The sequence below is a fragment of the Dasypus novemcinctus genome, chromosome 4 (assembly GCF_030445035.2).
Source record: "Dasypus novemcinctus isolate mDasNov1 chromosome 4, mDasNov1.1.hap2, whole genome shotgun sequence".
NCBI lineage: Eukaryota > Metazoa > Chordata > Mammalia > Cingulata > Dasypodidae > Dasypus > Dasypus novemcinctus.
The window spans coordinates 102,580,506-102,602,519 of NC_080676.1; the positions used below are offsets into that span (position 1 = coordinate 102,580,506).

The 22,014-nt window shown below is 38.6% G+C and overlaps 1 pseudogene; it reads right to left on the reverse strand.

Annotated features, from left to right (window-relative positions):
- Nucleotides 1-762: 762 nt before the first annotated feature.
- Nucleotides 763-15,344, reverse strand: LOC101440594 (transmembrane protein 45A-like; annotated as a pseudogene).
- Between the last annotated feature and the right edge of the window lie 6,670 nt (nt 15,345-22,014).

Here is a 22,014-nt window from a genome sequence, read left to right on the forward strand (position 1 = left end):
TATCTCTTTCCCTTTGCCTAACAAAACCCAAACTTCCATTTTCACTTTGAACTGGTTTGAGGAAGATTCCCCCGGTTCCTTGCTTGTGCACTCGCAATAAATCACCTTCTTACTGAGAGATGTGTTTTTCCTTTGTGGTGCCAGATTGGGTGGGCCCTTCTGTTGCAAATAGTCACATTTAAGGTAGCAATACTTTTCTTGTTCTCTGAAAGATTACACAACTCAGGAGGACTTCTGGCCTACTTCCCAGGGGAGAACTCACATGGAACAGAGAATAGGGCCTCAAAATGAAGAATTTCATGTAGCTTGTTCTTCATCGTGTTAGGGCGGGGTGTAATTGATTAACAAAAACAAAGTTTTGAGGTTTTGAACCAAGGTGATTGCATTCATTTATTTCTGATCACAGCAGCGAGATAAGTATAATTCCATGTTTAACAAGTTACAAATGGTAACAAGCCCAGGAAACTTGAGCATATGTTTAAGGCAAATAAAATTAATATTTCTCATTGTGTGGACATCAAATATCAGATGATTTTGGGAGAGTCCTTCCAGGCCCTTATATTCCATCACCAGCATGCAAAATGAACTAATCACCAAAATCAAACTTAAAAATCTAAAAATAAAATACTTAAATTCAAATATTTCAGCAAAATTGGAAATATAAATGCTAAGCTCAAGGTCATCCACAAAACAAAATAAAACCATGGACAAATACAATGCAAAATAAAAGATTCATCTAGAAAGACAAGATGCCCATCAAAATCACATCTCTTCTTCCGATTCCCGTTCTTGTTCAGCATTTTTCAGGAGTCCAACTTCTGAGGAGCAAAACCTCTTAAGTTTAGATTTAACCCACCTGAGGGGAATGAAAGAGCATCTCTTATTAGATGACTTTTAAATTAAAATCCCAGAACAAAATGCTTCTATAAAACAAACTCCAAATTATCTAGGCAAATGAGGCAACCCAAAAAGGAAAATCACTTTTATTTGTCTTTTGAGCTGCCTGAAAGTTTCTGTGGAATCAAGCAGAGTGCCGATGAATACATGCAATATGTCTTTTGAATGTTTTATGTGATTGTTTAATTGGATGCCTCATTTATTCATAATACTGATGATTTCTAAAGTAAACATGATAATCTCTGGGCAGTGGGAAACAAAAAAATCACAGCATTCATCTGACAGGCCTAGACGAAATAAAGCTCAGTTGGGCTTCTAAATCAGGGTGGTACCTAGCTGAGAACTTCCTTTTAAAGGAAGTACCTGAAGTTAATTCCTTCCCCAGTGTGGGTAGCTCACTAAAAGCCCATGTGAGGTTGGGCTGGATTTTAGCCCCTAATTGCCGCTTCAGGGGGGAAACTTTCTGCAAGTGCATTGGTGGTTCTGTTCATGATGAATTAAAAAGTTCAAAGAAGGTATTCTTGTGAATATTCTCAGAGTTAAGGAGATTCTCTAGGTTTGAGAAATCAGATTTTTTTTTTTTGACACTAGATGTTATGAAGTTTCTTATTGGTAGAATTTCACCAGGTTCTCCACTTCCCTCAATGAGAAAAAAAAACATGTAACAAAAACTAGGAAATCTTTTCCTGTGCATGAATTTCGTAAAGAAATTGTACAGTGCCCAGATCAATAAAACATGGTCATCTTCCAGATATGTATGTGAATATGCAAACAAATTTTATAAAACAAATCATCAAAATAAGGTTTCTTTTTCCTTTCTGTAAAACGTTGCCAGCCTACCAACATCTTCACACTGATTTTCTGCCTTTTCTCCTCTTACAATGAGGTCTGGTATCCCCCTACCAGTATGTAATCCCTTTATTTGTAGTCTGGATCCGACTAAAATATAAGCTTCATAAGAGAAAGGGCTTCATTTTATTTATTACCCCAGAGTATTGAATAATGCCTGGTACATATTAGCAGCTCAACACACATTTCATAAATCATTGGACCACTGGAGCCATCTGACAGGAGTTCACGTCTCTCAACTATTCATAGAGGCAAAGTCTTCAGTCACTTTAAACTCAGCACTGACACCTCAAATAAACATCTGAGCAGGATGGACAGCATGTTGACTTGTCAAGCGCCGAGGAAAACCTCTCTAAATCATTTGCCTTGTTTTTTAATTGGTTGTTGATTTTACTCTCAATGTTCTCAAACCTTCAAGCAACTGTTCTCAGCAAGGAGCTAATAGGCTTAAATAATCTAAAGACCAGGGCTGTGTTTGCATCCATTTTTAAAGTAACACAGTGGAAAATACATGCTAAAGAAATGAATCAATTAATTTATTGATTAATTTCACTTCCCATAACCCTTGTGAAAAATAAAACAAGAATATGGCTGCTTAGTTTCTGTTTGGAGTGACTGAAAAGTTTTGGTAATACCTGTTGGTGATAGTGACACAACATTGTGAATGTAATTAATACAGCTGAATATATCTGAAAGTGGTTAAAAGGGAAAAGTTTAGGTAGTATATATGTTGCTATAATAAAAATTTTTTAAAAGCAACCATAGGATTGTACAACACAAACAATGAACCCTAATGTAAACTATGGAATCTAGTTAATAGTACAATTATAATATTCTCACATCAATTGTAACAAAGGCACCACAATAATGTGAAGTATTTAAATGGGGCAGGTATATGGGAACTGAGTATATTTTGCATGATAGTTCTCTAAATCTACAACTTCTTTAATGAAAATTAAGTAATTAAAATTTTCCTTTTAATTTTTCTCATTCCTCCTCTTTTGGATTCTCCTGTTTCTCATTGCTCCTCTTTGGGTTACATGTGCTGTTACAGCCACCAGGCTGGGACATTGCAGACCCTTTACCTGGATCTGTCTACCGCCTATACCTCTAGGTTCATTTGCATGCACAGAGGCCTCTGGTGGCAGACTGAGGAGTAGAGTAATAAAGAGGAAGGACAAGGGAAGCAGACTTGGCCTAATGGATAGGGCATCTGCCTATCACATGGAAGGTCCATGGTTCAAACCCCAGGCCTCCTAGACACGTGTGGAGCTGGCCCATGCACAGTGCTGATGCGCGCAAGGAGTGCCCTGCCATGCAGGGTGTCCCCCATGTAAGGAAGCCCCATGCGCAAGGAGTGCGCCCCAGAAGGAGAGCCGTCCAGCACTAAAGAAAGTGCAGCCTGCCCAGGAATGGCACCAAACATCACGGAAAGCTGACACAACAAGATGACGCAACAAAAAGAAACCCAGATTCCCGGTACCACTGATAAGGATAGAAGCAGTCACAGAAGAACACACAGCGAATGGACACAGAGAGCAGACAACTGGGAGGGTGGGAGGGGGGAGGGGAGAGAAATTTAAAAAAAAAGAGGAAGCACAAACAATTCATAGGTACTGGAGTGATGCAAGTCCAATGAAATATAATCAGACTGAGCCTAGGCTTCTGCTCCCATTTCTTCTTCTCAATTAATACAGGAAAGAGAAGAGCTGAATGTACTTCCAGGAAACTATCACAAGCCTGGAATTTGGGCATCTCTATTTTGTTCTTTAAAATGGTTTACATGAATCATTGTCTTTAAAAACAATCTGAAAATGGGTGATATTTCCTACCCGTAGATAGAGACTTCTGAAGTAGTCCTGTACAGCAGTAGTGGTTGTTTAAATTTGAAATACAGTAAAACATGTAATAAGATTCCCAAACACTCAGTAATCACCTATGAGCTCTTATAATCAGGATCAGCCATGGGATTGAGACAATTTTTGAACCATTATTCTGGAAAACTGGGAAGTATAGCTTCATTTTTCAGAGATTTGGTGGGGAGGAGACAATAGTTCCATAACCCAGTTTAACTTCTGTGGTGATCTTCTGTGTAGTGTGAGACAAATTCTGAGGTAATGATCCAAAAATCCATTAGCTGAACACTTTTTTAAGGCTCATTATTCTTATAGGATTTAATTAGCTTGTTATGTGATATCACTGAAAGGCAATACTGGATTATTAAACTCTTTCTGAGGTTTTTATTAATATTTGTCAGGACATTACACTCTTGGTATAATATTATCTCTACAGAAGCAATTTAAGAACAAAAATGAAAAACATTTAAAACATGATTTCCAAACTAATAAACCTAAACTGTAATAACACTGAAATAAGGATATATTAAAATAACAAATAGGTGTTTATTGAGTGCTTACTGTATGTTTGGAAGTATGCCGAGACATGTGAGAATGATGAAATTATAAGACAAGTGTGTTGTACCCGAGAAGACACATTCTACCTAGCAAAAACACTAACACATATGAGCTAACAGTTAATATCACAAGATAGATTACAATTATTAATGAATAGTAGACATGAAGTGCTGAGAAAACTGAAAAGGGAAATGAGCAAGGGGTGGAGTAATCAAAGGAGGTATTGTTGAAGATATGTACATTTATTGTGGATTCGAGATAATGGGAGCTGCATGTTCAAAAGTTTTAGAATATGGTGTGGAGCAGAAGTTGGAGATGGAATGGAAGACTGAATAATATCAGTGGAGTTTATGGTTTCCAGAGAACTGCAAGTAGATTAGAGGTTCACTAAGGGTCTGGAGGCTTTTGAAACAGGAAGAGACAATAGTCTTCTTTTTGCTCTGGACAAGGGCTGTCATGAGGAAGAGAGGCACCTTGAATACTGGCATTGTTCTTGAAGACTTCTCAACCTCTAAGGAGATGAGGCCCAGATGTCAGCCTAGAACCACAGAAAGCCATGTTTCACTCAGTGATAGAGCCAGCCTTAACAACCAGCCAGTATATGTACTTTCAGGGAAAGGATAGGACTGACAGAGACAAGTCACTGAGGTGGTAGAATTTCCAACACCCAAAGGCACTTAGACCTCTGAAACAATCAATGCAGGTTGACCTGATGCCTAGAAGAGATAATCAGGAATTTTATAAGGAAATGTCTTCCTCACTCAGACAGCCAACACAAAAGCTGTATCAGTAGTGAAGCCACAAAGAGTGCCCAGAGGGTTGGGAAGGGAGGGTGACCTGGAGCCCACATCTAGATGGAAGAATGGAAAGATGGTTCCAACAGAGGCTGATACCCCTCCGGACCTAGAAGTACATATTGCATGTTAGGAATCTGGAGAAACATGCTAGATGTGAGCTATCCAAAACTGTAACCCCTAACCACATGTGGTTCTTTAAATTATTTAAAACTAATGTGGCAATAGCCACATTTCAAGTGCTCATGAGTCAGACATAGCTAATGGCCACCATATTGAACACTGTATTTAGACCATTTTTATCAGCACTTAGGTCTGAGAGATCATGTGCTATTAATTGCTAACAGCCAAGCCAATTGTGATTAGGCATTAGCAACCTTAGAAAGAGGAACTGAGCTCACACCATTCTATTCCTGCACATTCTTCAAGCTGTAGCTCAATTTTCAATTGTGGTTATGCATCTCTGGGCTACATGTATTACACTGTATTTCTTTAACTTTTTGTCCTGAAATAACTTAAAACTTACAGGAATGTTGCAAAAACAATAAAAATAACTAGAACTCCACTATACTCCCTCATCAAGACATCTAGATTTACCATCCTTTAGCATTTTACATTTATTATAGCATTTTTTCTATTATCTATCTATCTATCTATCATCGAAACATTTGAGAGTAGGTGGCATCCATCATGCTCTTCTTATGTGTAACAGTTCAATGGATCAGTTCCTGAGAAGTTCAAGAAATTAAACATTGATAGAATGTGTACAGTCCATATTCCAAGATTTTCAGTTGTTTCAATAATGTCCTTTTTCTTTTTCTGGGTTGGAAGTTTTTTTCTATTTTTATTTTACTAACATATATACAAAATAAAATTTCCCTGTAATCACATACAGATATATAATTCAGTTTTGCACTGTATTTAAATTGTCTGTCTCTCCCAATAGAACAATATGTTCTTCTAGGGCAAGGTCTAAACCCCATTCATTTTTGATACATAATAATAATAACAATGAAATTTATTGAGCCTTATTATGTCCTAAGTACTCAAAAATGCACAATCTCATTTAGGCACTATTTTATCCCTATTTTACAAATGATAAACCTTAGACTTAATATGGATAAGTAATTTGCCCAAAGTTACACAAAGTGGCAAAGCTAGAAATCTGTATGCTTGTCACTTATATTATTCCTCAGTGTCCTGTGTAGCATTGTTATCAGGGTTCTTGTGGAAATATGTAATGCTCAATTGACTGTTATTTTTCAGAAATATTAGAGCAAATATCAAGTTAATCAGGTACTCAAAATTTAATGTGAAACAAAAAGGTTGGTAAAAAAAAAAATGACACCATGGTTGGGAAACGTATAACTGAAGAATGTACAAATGGACAAATAGAGGTCTTACTGGAGATGTGTGGAGGAGCGTTCAAGAGGAGAAAAGAGCAAATGCAAAGATATGGAGATAGAGAAGTTTGTGTGGAAAGTCAGAATCACTATAGAGATACTACTGAGCTACTTCTACCTTAAATCAGTATTATCCTTTTTAATGGGAATTTCTGTATAGCAGATAATTTTCTGCTTTGTTAACCTGACTTGTTGGATGCTAAGAAATGAAATCCCCTTTCAATTTTAATATAAACACTACTGAGTACTGATGATAATATATACTAATAAATGGAACTCCCATGAAAAACACTCACTAACTTACCAGGTAACAAAGACGTAATTCACTCCAACAATGAAAAGTGTGACTGCATAATGCCAGCAAAAGCAGATGGTGATAAACATCATGTTGTCATGGTCCCTCTGATCTCACTCCATTGAGGGGATACAGTACAAAACCTATCTGTAATTTGAATTAAAAAGCATGCATTAGTTTTTTAAAAATAAGAAATGAAGCACAAGAAATTTTTAAAAATTGGAATAATAAAAAATAATGAAAAAATCTTTTTTAAAAAATGTTTGAGATTGTCTTTCATCATTGTAAGATCTGTTGTCTTGCATGTACAGTGACATTTTCTTCCATTTATTCTCCCAGTGTCTTATTATTTTCATTTTGTCTTTAAAGAAGTTTTAGTTTACAGAAAAGTCACATACAGAAAATAGGGGATTCCCATACACCCAACATCCTCCCCTTTTCCCCTTCCCCCTATTAATAAAATTTTACATGTGGATGGTACATTTGTTACAATCGAGGTACAAATACCGAAACATTGTTAGTAACCATGGCCAATGACTTACATTGTGGTTTACATTTTGGACCACACCTTTTTATAGATTTTGATGAAATTTAACATGGCCTGAATCCATCATTGCAAGATCATGTAGTACAATTCCATTGCCCCCAAAATGTCCCACTCTCCAACTATTCTATTCCTTCCTCCCTGTCCCCTCAGGACCCACAGCAAACATCAAGTTTCACACCTTAAAGAGCAAGATTCATAGTTACTTGCAACAACATTGAGGGTTTGACATCGTGGCCTGTTCTCCCCTATTAGGCACTACTTATGCTCCTGGGAGACTCCCACACCCTTATTTAAGAACATAGCAGGGCTCCCCAGGATGGGAGTCCAATGCCTTCCTGCTCATTATTGTGGGTCTCAACCCACTGATAAAACCCATTATGACAAGATGAACATTCACTAACTAGAGGCATGCCGCAAGTGCGCCTTGTCCTACATGTCCTCCATATCTGCACCCAAAGCCAGTATACCTCTCGTGCCATATTGTCCAAAAGAACATCCCCAATGATGTAGTTTCAACTAATACTCACAAATCCCCAGAGTTCAGCTCCGTGAATGCTCAATTTGCTTAATTCTTATCAGTGAGATCATGTATTATTTTTCCTTCAGTGTCTGGCTTGCTTCACTCAACATAAGGTCGTCAAGATTCATCCAAATTATCTCATGTGCTAACACTACATTCCCTCTTACAGATGAGTAATATTCCATTGCATGACTATATCACATTTTGTTTATATATTCATCTGTTGATGGATATTTGGGTTGTTTCCAACTTTTGGCAATAGTGAATAATGCCATACTAAAATATTGGTGTGCATATATATATGTACCATACTAACAAAAGAAAATATGGGCGGGGTATGGAGCTGAGCACATGGGAATCTCCTATATTTTTATGTAACATTTATATAATCTGAGTATCTTTTAAAAAATTAAATATATATTAAATTAATTTTTTTAAAAAGACTGCATTAGAATCACCAGACACAACCCAAAGGTGGTACACTTTAAAATGCTTGGTTTGAATATTAGTGGCATGTAATACTCCTATTATACAAGACACCACAGATAAAAATATCAAGTTTTGCTGCCTGTTTTAGTAATATGGACAGTATACACCAAGTCGTATTTCTCAAAATAATTTAAAAGGCTGTTTAAAGGTAAAAATTCAAAGTATGAATATTAAAGTACATTAAAGTATAAACAAATTTAACTAAGCAGGTGTAAGACTTGCACACTGAAACTACAAAATATTTTTGAAAGAAGTTTACAAAGACTTAGATAAATAGAAAGTCATCCTGTGTTCATGCATTGGAAACTTACTGTTGATACGATGGCAATTATACCCAAAGTGATCTACAGATTCAATGCAATCTTGATAAAAATTCTAACAGTCATTTTTTAAACAAATCCGTTGTATTGACACGTACTGATAAAGCATACAATTTACCCAGTGTATAATTAAGGGTATTTGATATAATCACATAGTTGTGTGTTCATCAAATCAATCATTATTAAAGCATTTTCATTATTTCAGTAACAATAATAATAGACACAAAGCAGACAAAAAAACAAGAAAATTCCTCATCTCTCAATCTCTTTCTTTCCCCTGTGGTAAATAGCTGCTTTTTCTACCTATTCTTTCATAATTATTTGTCTATTAAGCAGTTTTAATGATATATATTCCACATACCATATGATCTATCCAAAGTGTATAATCAATGGCTTTTATTATAACCACAACGTTGTATATATATCATCTCAAAAATTGTAAAACTATTTCATTACCCACAAAGGATTCCACACTCCTTAGCATCCCTCTTCTGCACTACATACCACTAATCTAATTTCATCTTTTTAAATTGATTTAAATTTATATTTTATATAAATGAAACCATAAAATATGTAGTACTCTGTTCTCCTTCACTTAGTATAAAGTGACTTTTTTTCCTCTGATATTAACATTTTGTAGTATTAACCTACATTTGTTCAAGTTCAAAGAAAAATGGTATTATACATGGAATTTTACCCATATTCATATTTCACATAATATATTCAGTTCATAACAGAGCAATCACATAGTATTTGTCCTTTTGTATCTGGTGAGATTCATCAACATAATATCCTCTAGGTTCATCCATGTTGTCATGTTTCATGACTTCATTTCTTCTTGCTGCTGCATAATATTCCATCATGTGTATACTACAAAATTTCTTCATCCATTCATCAGCTAATGGACACCTAGGTTTTTCCAATTTTTGGCAATCATGAATAACTCTGCTGTGAACATCAGTGTGCAGATATCTGTGTCACTGCTTTCAGTTCTTCTGGGTATATAGTAAGCAATGTTATTGCCAGGCCCCATGGCAAGACTATATTCAACCTCCTTAGGAATTGCCAAACAGTTCTCCAAAACAACTGCACCATTCTACATCACACCAACAGTGAATAAGTATTCCTATCTCTCCACATCCTCTCCAACATTTACAGTTTTCTGATGTTTTCATAGCAGCAAATCTAATAAAAGTAAAATGATATCTCACTGCAGTTTTTGATTTGTAGTTCCCTAATTGCAAGTGATGTTGAACATTTTTTAATGTGTTGCTTTGACATTTCTATTTCTTCTTTGGACAGTTGTCTTTTCCAGTCTTTTGACCATTTTTTAATTGGATATTTTATCTTTTTATTGTTGAGCAGTATGTTCCCCTTATATATCATGGATATTAAACCCTTACCAGATATGTGATTGCCAAATACTTTCTTCCATTGATTCAGTTGCCTTTTCACCCATTTGGCAAAGTCCTTTGAGGTGAAAAAGTGTTGAATTTTAAGGAGGTCTCATTAATGTATTTTTTATTTTGTTGCTCATACTTTGAGTGTAAGGCTTAAGAAACTACCAACTACCACAAGATCTTGAAGGTATTTTCCTACATTTTTTCTAGGAGTTTTAATGCTGTTGTTTTTATATTTAGTTCCTTAATCCATTTTGAGTTAATTTTTGTATAAGGTGCAAGATAGGGGTCTCCTTTCTTTCTTTTGGATATGGATATCCAGTTCTCCCAGCACCATTTGTTGAATAGATTGTTCTGGTCTGACTGGGTGGCCTTAACAGCCTTGTCAAAACTGCTTGACTGTAGATAGGAGGGTCAATTTCTGTGTTCTCTATTTGGTTCCATTGGTTAATCTGTCTATTCTTATGCCAGTACCATGCTATTTTTACCACTGTAGCCAAATACTATGCCTTAAAGTCGGGAAGTGACAGTCCTCCAACTTTGTTCTTATTTTTTGAGACATTTTTGGTTCTTCAGGACCCCTTACTTTACCCTTCAATATAAATTTGATTATTGGCTTTTTTAATTTCTCTAACAATCATTTATGGAAAAATAGAAAAGCTGATCCTAAAATTCATATGAAATTGCAAGGAAGCCTAAAAACCATAACAATCTTGAAAAAGAACCAGAGCGTAAGATTCATACTTCCTGATTTCAAAAGGTACTACAAAGTGACAGTAATCAAAATAAAGTGGTATTGGTCTTAGGATAGGTACATAGATATAGAATATATCAGAAGTCAAAAATAAATCCATACATGTATGGTCAGTTGGTTTTTGACAACAATGCCAAGGATGCAGTAACTCAAGTTTTGGTTCTCTTTTACATCGCTGCATTTGGAGACACTCTGTACGAGAGAAGTTTAGAAAAAGAGAAACACTTATACCTAGAATTTATATTCTTCTAAGTAATCCTTCAGTCTGTTGGTAAAGGCAGTCAGTCCCCAGGCGGTACTGGTATTTGCTTATGGTGAGTCCACAGATGCTGCCCTGTAGAGCATTTTGGCCCAATAGATGTAAACAGTGTTGTTCTGGGGTGCTTTGGGGCGGTCCATTTACCCTTGCACATTTGAACATAGTCTATCAGATGAACCACAATGTCAAAGTGTTTAAGCTTAGACTTGACATTTAAGAAAGAGTCCAATCTGAATCTCCCATCTTGGTACTCGATTTGCAGATTAGTTGGTCCAGCAGAAGTGTAACGATGTTGGTAGCAGGTAGTCTGAATGGGAACTGTCCCTAATCAAGGAGGTTCTTTCTCATGCCTCTTTCAATCTCCCTTTGGCTTCATGACAGTCATACTTCCCCACCTCCATTCCGTTTGAACTCCTGCAGGGCCTTCTCTAGACCAGCTGCTTCCAGGAAGACTCTTGGGTCCACCCCGTGGCCCCCACTGGCTCTGCATCTCCTGTGTGCCCTTCCCTGCAGGCTCCAGGCACCCATGGATGTCATGTGGGAAGGATCACCTTGGCAAAGACAGGGGATTGCCAAGCTGGGGTCAGAGAAACACACTTCCTTCCTGACAGTCAGTGGGAACCCCAAAACAAGTCCCTGCATGGTGTCCAAAATGGTGGCAGTGGGGGCGGATTGGAGCTGCCAATTCTTTCTGCCCATTTTCGAAAGGAAAAATGGCAAAGGACCCCTTAGGTACAGCCACCTGCAGTTCTGCTACAGTCAGCACATGCCCAAGATCCTCTGGTGCCTGGGCTAGGGACACAGTGAAGGACCCTGAGGCTGTGCAACCTTAGACAAGCCCAAAACCTTCGACAGCCCACCCAGCATGGGTGGCTGTTGGAGAGGAGCTCAGGGTTCAAAGGAAGGCCCAGGCCTGCCAGCTGCATCTGTAGCAGGAGACCTAACAAGCTCTCCAGTACTTTTGATCATTGCCTTGTAAAATGCAAATCCATGGAAATATCTTATCATCCCAAATCCCTGCTCTCTCTCTGGTAACTAAAAAGCTCTTCAAAGAAATCATCCCTATGAAACCACATTCACTTTCCATCCCAGATATTCTTTCCATCGAGATATGTATATTAGATTTTGACTTTAAAGACCTCATAAAATATATGTTCACTGATGGAATTCATGTTTTCAACATCATACCAAGGTTAGGGATTCAGCAGGATTAAACAGAAAGAACCTGGAATGTGAGGGCCAAACAGATGCACACGTGAATCCTTTCTCCATTACTGGGCCATCTAGGAAAACTAGCTTTATCCCTCTGAATCTTCCTTATCTCTAAATTGGGGGTGATAATACCTAACTTCCAGGTTGTCATGAGGACAAAAGGAAACTACGTGTACATAAAAGCCCAGTATAGTGGCCGACATAGTTATTTTTCAACATATGCTACTTTCCTCCCATTCCCGCCTTTATATATTTCTTGACTATGTGCACATTAGGTCATAAGCTGCTATAGAATCAAGAACTGCTTCCAAGTAAAAGCACCAGGTCAGAGCTCCAATATAACAGACACTCAGGTGTGTGATGAAGATGAGGAAACACAATTTCCTCCCAGTTGCTCTGTCAATGCCCCTGTGAGGGCCACTGAGCCACACAGGACATGTTACTTCTCAGAGTCCCAAGTTCTCACCACAGTTTCTGGGTTCTAGAGAAAACTGCCCCACTAACAAAGAGAAAAGCCTATAGGAAGAGACACCAGGGACATTAACTAGAGGCCCCAACTCACTTGCCAGAACCAGCTCCCCTGAACCAGCATGAAGCTTGACAGCAGAAGCTCCAGAACAATATTGCTCTGCATGAAGAACTCCATGAAGACCAGCAGGCCTGCCACAATGACGATCAAGATGAGAAGATGGTGCACATAGATATCCAGCATTCCCAGTCATGAGTATGGTTGTACAAGACAAAAGCTGATATAAGAGAAAAACAGCTTAATGAAACCAAGGGCCATCTGCTGATGCTCTATTTTGGTGTTCCTCGCTTTATTCCTCTTCTCTCTCTCTCTCTCTCCACTTCCCTCTCCCTCTCCCTCTCCCCTGCTCTTTCTTTCTCATGACCATAAAATTTTGCATGCACACATTTGTCCAAAAAGTCAGGTGACCTCTGCTTCCCACAGTAGTAGAATCCTCTAGCATTTTTGGAGCCATCACTACCTCTTTCAAATGGAAACTTTGAAATCTAACACTCCTTTTTCCTTCCCCAAACTTTTTCCTTTCCTCTAATACATCAGAAAATTGTCAACTAACTTTATTTCGAAGCTCTTCCTTGCAGGAGAATCATTAACAAGCAGGAGGGAGGTGGGAGAGCAGGAGCTAAGGTGAATACAGGGGTGAATAAGATGAAGCCTCATTTCAATGGAGGCTTCCATTGAATCCAATGGATTCAAACATAGAAACGAATTACAGTGGACTGTGATGAGTGTGAGAAGATGATATGGAAAGTTCTCACTATGCAGTAACTTTTTAAATCCCATAGACAAATTCCATCTTTATCGTCATCCTTTTCATTTACACAAAGAGAAAAAACTTTGGCATCCTGCCTATAGCATCCAAATATATGTCACCATGATCCAGATACATGGCCCTATCAATCAAGGCTGCCCCAAGAGACCAACAGTATGTTATTGTAAAGGGCTAGACAAATGTCCAATAATCATGAAAGGTGCAAGAAAACACTCATTAATATTTACCCTCCACAAATAAGGCATTTGAGAGTATTATCCTGGTAATAGAGACAGGAATTGAACTGATGGTGAAACATAGGCTGTTTGACATGCCAAGGAGCCCATTGAAGAAATACATGGTGCAATGTTGCCATTCCAGGAGCTGGTTCCATTGGCCTTCCTTATAGTCATATAAGGTTAAGTAAGGCCCTCCAGGAATAAACTGTTCCCCAACCAAGCCTGGATAGAAAGTACCATATCAAAGTTTTAGCAGCCCTCTCCACCTTAGCTAGAATGCAGGGAGATGCTGGAGGATTTAATCCATTGCTTATTCCCACCTAATGTCCTCATGTGAGCACTGGTGCTTTAGGCTTGTTTTGGAGATTCAAACTCTAGTTCTGTTAACCATTTTTAGTGAAAGATAAACCAATTTTGTCAATCATCTATTTCAGACCTTCTCAGTTGATGATATAAATTCTGGTGCCTATTTCAATCTAGTGACTAAGAATAAAGAAAATGATTTAGAAGTTTAGATTTACAAGATAAATCTATAGAGGTTGATTACTTCCTTCTGTATAGGACCTCCTTGGGTAGCTTTCATGAAATAGATGTTGGGTTTGGCTCAGGATAAAAGACCTAATGAGTACAGCTTTTCCACAATTAGAGATAATTGAGAAAACCCAAATGATTATAACATATGGTTTAGTGAACAATATAAACACTTAAACTATCTTAGAGATGCTGGTATTGTTTTGCTTTGTTTTTTGAAGGGGGTAGGATTGTTTATCTGTTTTTCTTCATTTATTTATCTACAAAATTTGGGAAGGAAGCTTCTCTCTTTGGAAATGGCTGTCTCTAATTTGATTGCCATAGCAAAGACCTACTCCCCTGAATAAAGCATCCAATGGGAAACTAGGAAGTTTTACTGTTCCTAAAGAGGAAGCTACAATGGATTCTGAATACACAGAACATTTTCAAAGAAGCACTATAGGCAATGGAAGATTCTTAGAAAGTCATCTGGCCTAACTTCCCTCTACATTTTAGGCACCAAGGAAAAAGGATGAGTGCATGAGGCAAGATTTTGTTGAGTCCTGACACCTTTCTATGTCTATTTGCAGTGATTTATTATAAAAACTTTCCGATAACCACATGATTATTTTGGTGTCATTTTTCAAAATATTTTCTGATAGAGTTTATTCTTTCAGGCATCAGAATATTTTATATAAAATTATTTCGGAGGCTCCAACCAATATTCTAAAGGAAATTTGCACAGACTGTATTGGCAAGTTATTTACTATGACTAATTTCATTAAAAATAGGCCTTTGTATAAACATAAAGGAACACTTTTGTAACCATACTAGATAGAAATTACAATTAGAATACATATTAAGAAAATTTGAAAAACAATTCCCTTTAGGTATTTCTTGATTTGTAGTAGATCTTCACTTTCCATGTAAAAATACCAAAATGGGGGAAACAGAGCACAAAAATAGTCCACTCACCAGTTAAAGACATAATGATTATAATGAGTCCCTCCAAAATTTCTAGTCGATGGAATAATGCTTTGGAATCAAGGTAGCAAGTCTGCTTGTACTGTTTGCAGGCATATTTCATATTGTTCTTTGTACTCCACCAAAGACTCGTTATGAGGAAAAACCTTCCGGGGAGGGCATGACCTTTGAAACTCCCCATATTGGCCTATCAAGAGAAGAACACACAGAATATAATGATATTTCTTTTCCAGAACTTGACCAGAATATTGTTTGTTTCCATGAAGTACACTCTCTAAGGGTGATTACAGGTAAAACACTAATTCAGAAGGATCAAATACTACTGTCACCAGTAGAGTGTTTTTCCCACTAGGATGTCAACGATACCAATACAAAGAAAACTTCACATTGTTGACCACTTGCCATGTACTATTACCTGTATCAAGTGTTTTATGCAATCTCTAATCTAACCTTTACAACACAACCACGAGTGAGGGAGATTTATCCCTTTTTCAATTTAGGATCAGGTTTAGATAAGCTAAATGATCTGGTCAAGTTGCACAACAATTAAGTAAAAGTTTACTGTTTTTTCAGGGAGCCAGAAAGGATTTTTAAAAAATGATAGCACTTAAGCACAAAGATGTACTTTAAGCATATCTGAAAGTAATATGGAAGTTTTACCTTTATGTTTAAAAAATTGAAACAATGTTAAACTGCCTACACAATGTTGCAAGTATCGAATTTCAGAGTATCAAGAATGAAGCAGGTGGAAAAGACTATTGCCCATCCTTTGGCCAGCCTCTCCTCCAGTTAGGTTGGAACCATGTTGCAAGTTTTGGTCAATAGATTGTGAATTGAAATGATGCTTGCCACTTCCAGGCTGAGCAAGTTAAGAGCTTCCACAACCTTTTTATCACACTCTTCTCCTGCTTTGGCAATGTGGAAGCCATGTCATCTAGATTGCATATCTACAACACAGAGCAGGGATTTTAAACTTTTTTGTTCCACAGACCCCTTTGCCAATCAGGTGAAAACCATAGACACCTTTCTAATTCCACACTACACTGTGTGATATTTAATAAATATATCACACCTGCACCAACTCATCCCCAAAAGAATAATGTTTTTTTTAATTTCAATTCAAACTAAAAGATCACTTGTTAAGAACCACTAACATAATATAACAAAAGGCCAGCCAAACTTCTACAGTTTTTGCAACAATCCCTTTATAGTGTTAAAGCATTGAAGCTTTGTGGTTTATTGTTACCACATCTTAGCCCAGCCTTCCAGACAGATACCAAGGCAAATCAAATTATAAATTCTGTTACATTCTTGCCACATGGTAGAGCCACCTCTAGCTAGTATATAATAATACCCTCCATTTCTTAATCAGTGCAATAGAATATCGGTCATGAATTATTTGAGTTTTGAATAATATGAGCATTCCTCTATTCCAACGAATTATACCATCAACAGAATGAGAGAGTGCAGAATCATCCTTGTGGATCTGACAATAGACTAGGTCCAAGAAAACTCAAGAAAGGAAATTTCAGAGTTCCCCTGGCCCATCAGAATATTTACTTCCTCAGGTGGTACTGAGCCTCTCAGTCTGGGGCAGTCTCTTTGATATTACTTCCACAGCCTCTAACACAACTATGAAGCTTCAAGAGGGGACTGTGAAGCTGACACAAACACTAAAGTCTCTTAAATTCTCAAACATCACTTCATGCTTAGCTCCTAGAAAACCATTATCCACAGATCTATCTTTTGTATCCCACTTCACTATTATTGCCTGCAGGTGCAAGGTAATTCTTTTAAAATGCCAACTAGAGCAGAGTTTGATTAGCTCTAAATGCAAAGAGAAGGGAAACGGACTTGGCCCAGTGGATAGGACATCCATCTACCACATGGGAGGTCCGTGGTTCAAACCCCAGGCCTCCGGGACCTGTGTGGAGCTGGCCCACGTGCTGTGCTGATGCGCACAAGGAGTGCCATGCCACACAGGGGTGTCCCCTGCGTAGGGGAGCCCCATGCGCAAGGAGTGTGCCCCGTAAGGAGAGCCGCCCAGCGCAAAAGAAAGTGCAGCCTGCCCAAGAACGGCATTGTACACATGGAGAAGTGACACACAAGATGACACAACAAAAAGAAACACAGATTCCCATGCTGCTGACAACAACAGAAGCCGACAAAGAAGAACACGCAAAAAAAATGGACACAGCGAGCAGACAACTCGGGGGGGGAAGAAGGGAAGAGAAAAATACATACATAAATAAATAAATAAATAAATAAATGCAAAGAGCAGACACATTCCTCTTTGAAGGAGAACACAGGGCTTCCCTTGTCCACAAAGCAGAGCATAAAAGTTGAGGCAGCCAGCAGAAATCCTCTGGGAAAATCACCACAGTGAGACAAGATGATCTCTTTCACCATCATCACTTATAATCTCCTCGGAAAATTACCTTACAAAGAGCTGAAACATTGGGTTGCAAGATGATAGCCCTGGCTTCCAGATGTGGTTCTCTAAAAGTTCCTTTTCTTCTCCCATTTAAAGAAAACTTCTGCTCTTCATGACCCACAAACCATCCCATGGACTGAGGACAAGAAACAACTCCTGATACCAGCACTGACCTTTTCCTTTCTAAATTCCCTACCCCAACACACACACACTCACTCCCTCGTTTGCCACCCACAAAAGAAAAAAATTTTAATCCTAGCAAGTAGAGATAACATTGGACAAATCCCAAGATCTAAACTATGTGTTAGATGTTAATTGTCAGTGTTAGAGCCACACAACCCTTACCCAAAACATCACGAGAAAACAAGTCTACAGTTTTCTTGGTAGAAGGTCAACTAAACAGGCCAACATCATAATAAAATAAATCTCTAACTCAGTTCTTTTCTGCCAAGAATTTATGATGGTCTCAACTCTCCAGAAGGAAAAGCAGGAGCTGACAGGGCCTATATCTAAAACTGCCAGCTCTTTCCTCAGAGACCAAACCACTGTGCTCATAACATTCTAGCATGAAGTTAAACAGATAAACCTTCAGACAATATCACAATATATGCATAAATCTAAACTCAGGGAACATAAACTTCATATCTTCTTGTCTAGACGTTGTGCCTAGAGGAATTCCAGGTAAGACCTGCCTTAACACCCCACCCACCATGACACTAGACGCATTCAGTTTCACTGAAAGAACCGAAGTCAATGGAGCATAAGTGAACTTCATTGCCTTTTGCTCCAGGCCTTCAGAGTAGGCAGAAAACAAAGGAAATGGTGATGACAGAGTATATTCTATGAGTTCTAAAGACAACCCATTTCCTAATGTGCAATGCCTCAAGCAAGAGATTGCCAAATTTTCCATTCAATATATATCCAAATACATATACATGTGTGTGTGTATACATATATATATATCGATTCAATATATACAACCAAAGCACAAGCAACAAATGGAAAAAACAGATAAATGAGACCTCCTCTAAATTAAAAAATTTGCAAATCAAAGGAGTTTGTAGAAAGTAAAAAAGCAGCCTATTCAGTGGGAGGAAATTTTTGGTAAACATATATCTGATAGGGGCCTAAATATCCAGCATATACTAAGAGATCCTATACCTTAAAAATAAAAAGACAACCCATATGAAAAATGGGCAAGCAATTTTAATAAACACTTCTCCAAAGAAGAAATACAAATGGCTAAAAGCACATGAAAAGTTGCTCAACATCACTAGCTATTATGGAAATGCAAATCAAAAGTACAATGACATATCAACTTATACTCATTAGACTAGCAGCTATTCAAAAAACAGAGGACTACAAGTGTTGGTGAGGATGTAGAAGAATGGGAACACTCTTCCACTGTTGGTGGGAATGTAGAATGGTCCAGCCATTGTGGAGGACAGTTTGGCATTTCCTAAAAAAACTAAATATAGATTTCCCATATGATCCAGCAATTCCACTGCTGGGTACATACCCAGAAGAAATGAAAGCAAGGAAATGGACAGAGATGTGCACACCAATGTTCATAGCAGCATTATTCAATATTGCCAAAAGTTGGAATCAACCCAAATGCCCATAAACAGATGTAAGAAGGAATACAGTATTAACACACGGGATAACATTAATAAATCTTGAGGACTTTATGGTGAGTCAAGCAAGCCAGGCACTGAAGGACAAATGTTACATGACCTCACTCATATGAACTAAGTAACTTGAGCAGACTCAGAGGTAGAGTCTGAAAGATAGGTTTACAGGAAATGGAATGTAGAAGAACGTTGTGAGCTAATGCCCATGTAGGCAAATCTAAGATAAGGTGAAAGTGTGTAGTTGTGTAGTGGAGGGGCATGACTGTGGTGCAGTGATACTGTTGGGTTGGGTTTGTCAGGGGAATAGCATGGGTGGAGGGTGGGTTAGACTGTCCATGGAACTTGGAGGACTGTCCATGGAACTTGGGAAGAAGCAGGTGAACACTGGGGATTGGCAGGTATGTGGTTGAAACTACAAAGTTGAGAATGTTCTTTTGGCAATGTGGCAGGTAAAGGTTACTGGTTACTGGATGTGGGGGAACATTCGGGAAAGGCTGCACCTGGGGCAGGCTTCTAAAGAGTGTGTGAGTGTTCATCTTGTCATAGTATGTTATATCAGTGGCCTGAGACCCACATAATAAGCAGGAAGGTGGTGAACTCCAATCCTGGGAGGCCTGCTAAATTCTCAAAAAGAGGGGTGGGAGTCTCTTGAGAGCTTGGGAGGTGCCTAATAAAGGAGGACAGACCAGTGTGTCAAGCCCTCAGTGTTGTTGCGAGTAAATATGAATCTTGACCTTCAAGGAATGAAGCCTGGTGGTTGCCATGGGTCATGAGGGAAGGGGGAGGGATGAGTGAAATAGATGGAACAGGGGGCATTTTGGATGCAATGGAAGTGTTCTACACGATCTTGCTATGATGGATACAGGCCATATTAAATTTCATCTAAATTTATAAAAGAGTATGGCCCAAACTTTAAACCATAATATCAACCATTGACCATGGTTAATAGCTATGATTTAATATTTGTAAATCAGTTGTAATAAATGTACCATCCAGAGAGGCGGGGCAAGATGGTGTCAGAGTGAGTGCACCTTATAATCTCTCCTGCAAAGAAGCGGCTGAGCAGGGTTGCAATTTTTCGGGACCAGGCTGTTTTGGGGTTTTGCAGGGCAGGAGGTGCCTGGACATCAATTTAGTGGGACGGTGACAGAGAAGATTCATGTAAAAGATAGAATTTTGGGTCTCTTTCATGGAGATCAGGGCTGCGCGCGGGACGCTTCCCCCTGGGGCGGGCAGCACGGCAGCAGCAATTCCTGGAGGCTCTGCTGCCCTGGGGAATTCCTAAGCCCTGAGCAGGCTATTCGGGGGCTTGCACAGCGGGAGGTGTCTGGAAGCGGATTTGGTGAGAGACGGAGATTTTTGCGAGACGTGGAATTTTGGATTTCTGACACGGAGATCAGAGCTTCTGGCTAGAGCCCCTCCCCAAAGTGCTGGCAGTCCATCTGTGGTGGTCCCCAAATTGCCTGTAGTACAGTGGCGCCCCCAGCAGGCTGTTTCAGGGGCTTGCAGGGCGGGAAGTGTCGTGACGTCAACTTGGTGAGACAGTGACAGAAGAGACCCTTGTGAGAGGGGGAATTTTGGGTTTCTGACACAGAGGTCAGAATTTGTGGATGTGACCCCTCCCCATAGGGCTGGCACCCAGCTGTGGGGATCCCTGAAGGCTGTGTGGCACTGCGGTGCTCCCAGGCTCCTGTTAACTGGATTCGTGGATCCCAGGTCTGTGTCCCCTAAACCCTGGTGGCCCACACCCCAGAGACTCACACCTCTTGAGTCTGCAATATCACAGACTTCCCATCACTGAATCCATCACACCCTGAGGGCCATCTGAGGTTCTTGATTGTTCCTGCCCTTGGCGTTTTTGGTTTTTTTTTTTCCTTTTTCTCTTTTTTCTTTTTTCTTTTTTAAATTGTCTTGGTTGCTAATATTGCATTATCTCCTAGTCTTTTCTCCCATTGTATCCCCCAAGGGCCTTTTTCATTTATTTAGGTTTTTTTTTTCTTTCTTCTTTTCTTTTTCTTGCTTGTTTCCCTCCCTTTTCTTTGCCCACCCCCCCTTTTTTTTCTCTTTTTTTCTTTTCTCTCTTTTTCTTCTTATTTTATTTTATCTTATTTACACAATAGGTGCTGCAGGGAACGCCTCACATTTGCTGGGTTTCCTCATCCTCCATTTCCTCGTTTCTGTGTGAATTGATTTTGGCCACCTACACTATCCCCTTTCCCCCACATCTTGATATCCTCCATCATCTACTGTCTCTCCTACATTCCACCTCTCTTTCTTTGGTCCCCAAATTGTCTAACTTTTAATTTCTAATACCTTTGTTTTGTTTTCTGCCTTTATCCACTCTTGATACTATTGTCTTTCTTTTCTCTTTCCCTTTCTCATGAAAACACTGACTTTTTAATTCATACTATATTCCTCCCCATATTCAGTTGACTATCTCATTATAGGTACTCTACTTACTGCTATAACTCTACACAACTTACATGAATCTAATATCCATTTTCCCAGATCTCATATTGTCACTCTGTTAACATTTATTACCAATATTACTTTAAACATTTTCCTTTCTTACACAATTGCCTTTCCCTGGCCCTAATATTTTCCTTCAAAGTGAACTCAGCCAGCAACAAGAAATTAGAATAAGAAGAACAAAGTTACAAAGAGAAGATTTAACACTTATGTAAGAACAACAGCTAATTAATCCCCAAGACTAGACAAAGAAGCTAAGGAACTGAATAAACCCGTCAAGATAAGATGATGATCAGACAGCAACAAAAAACTACAAA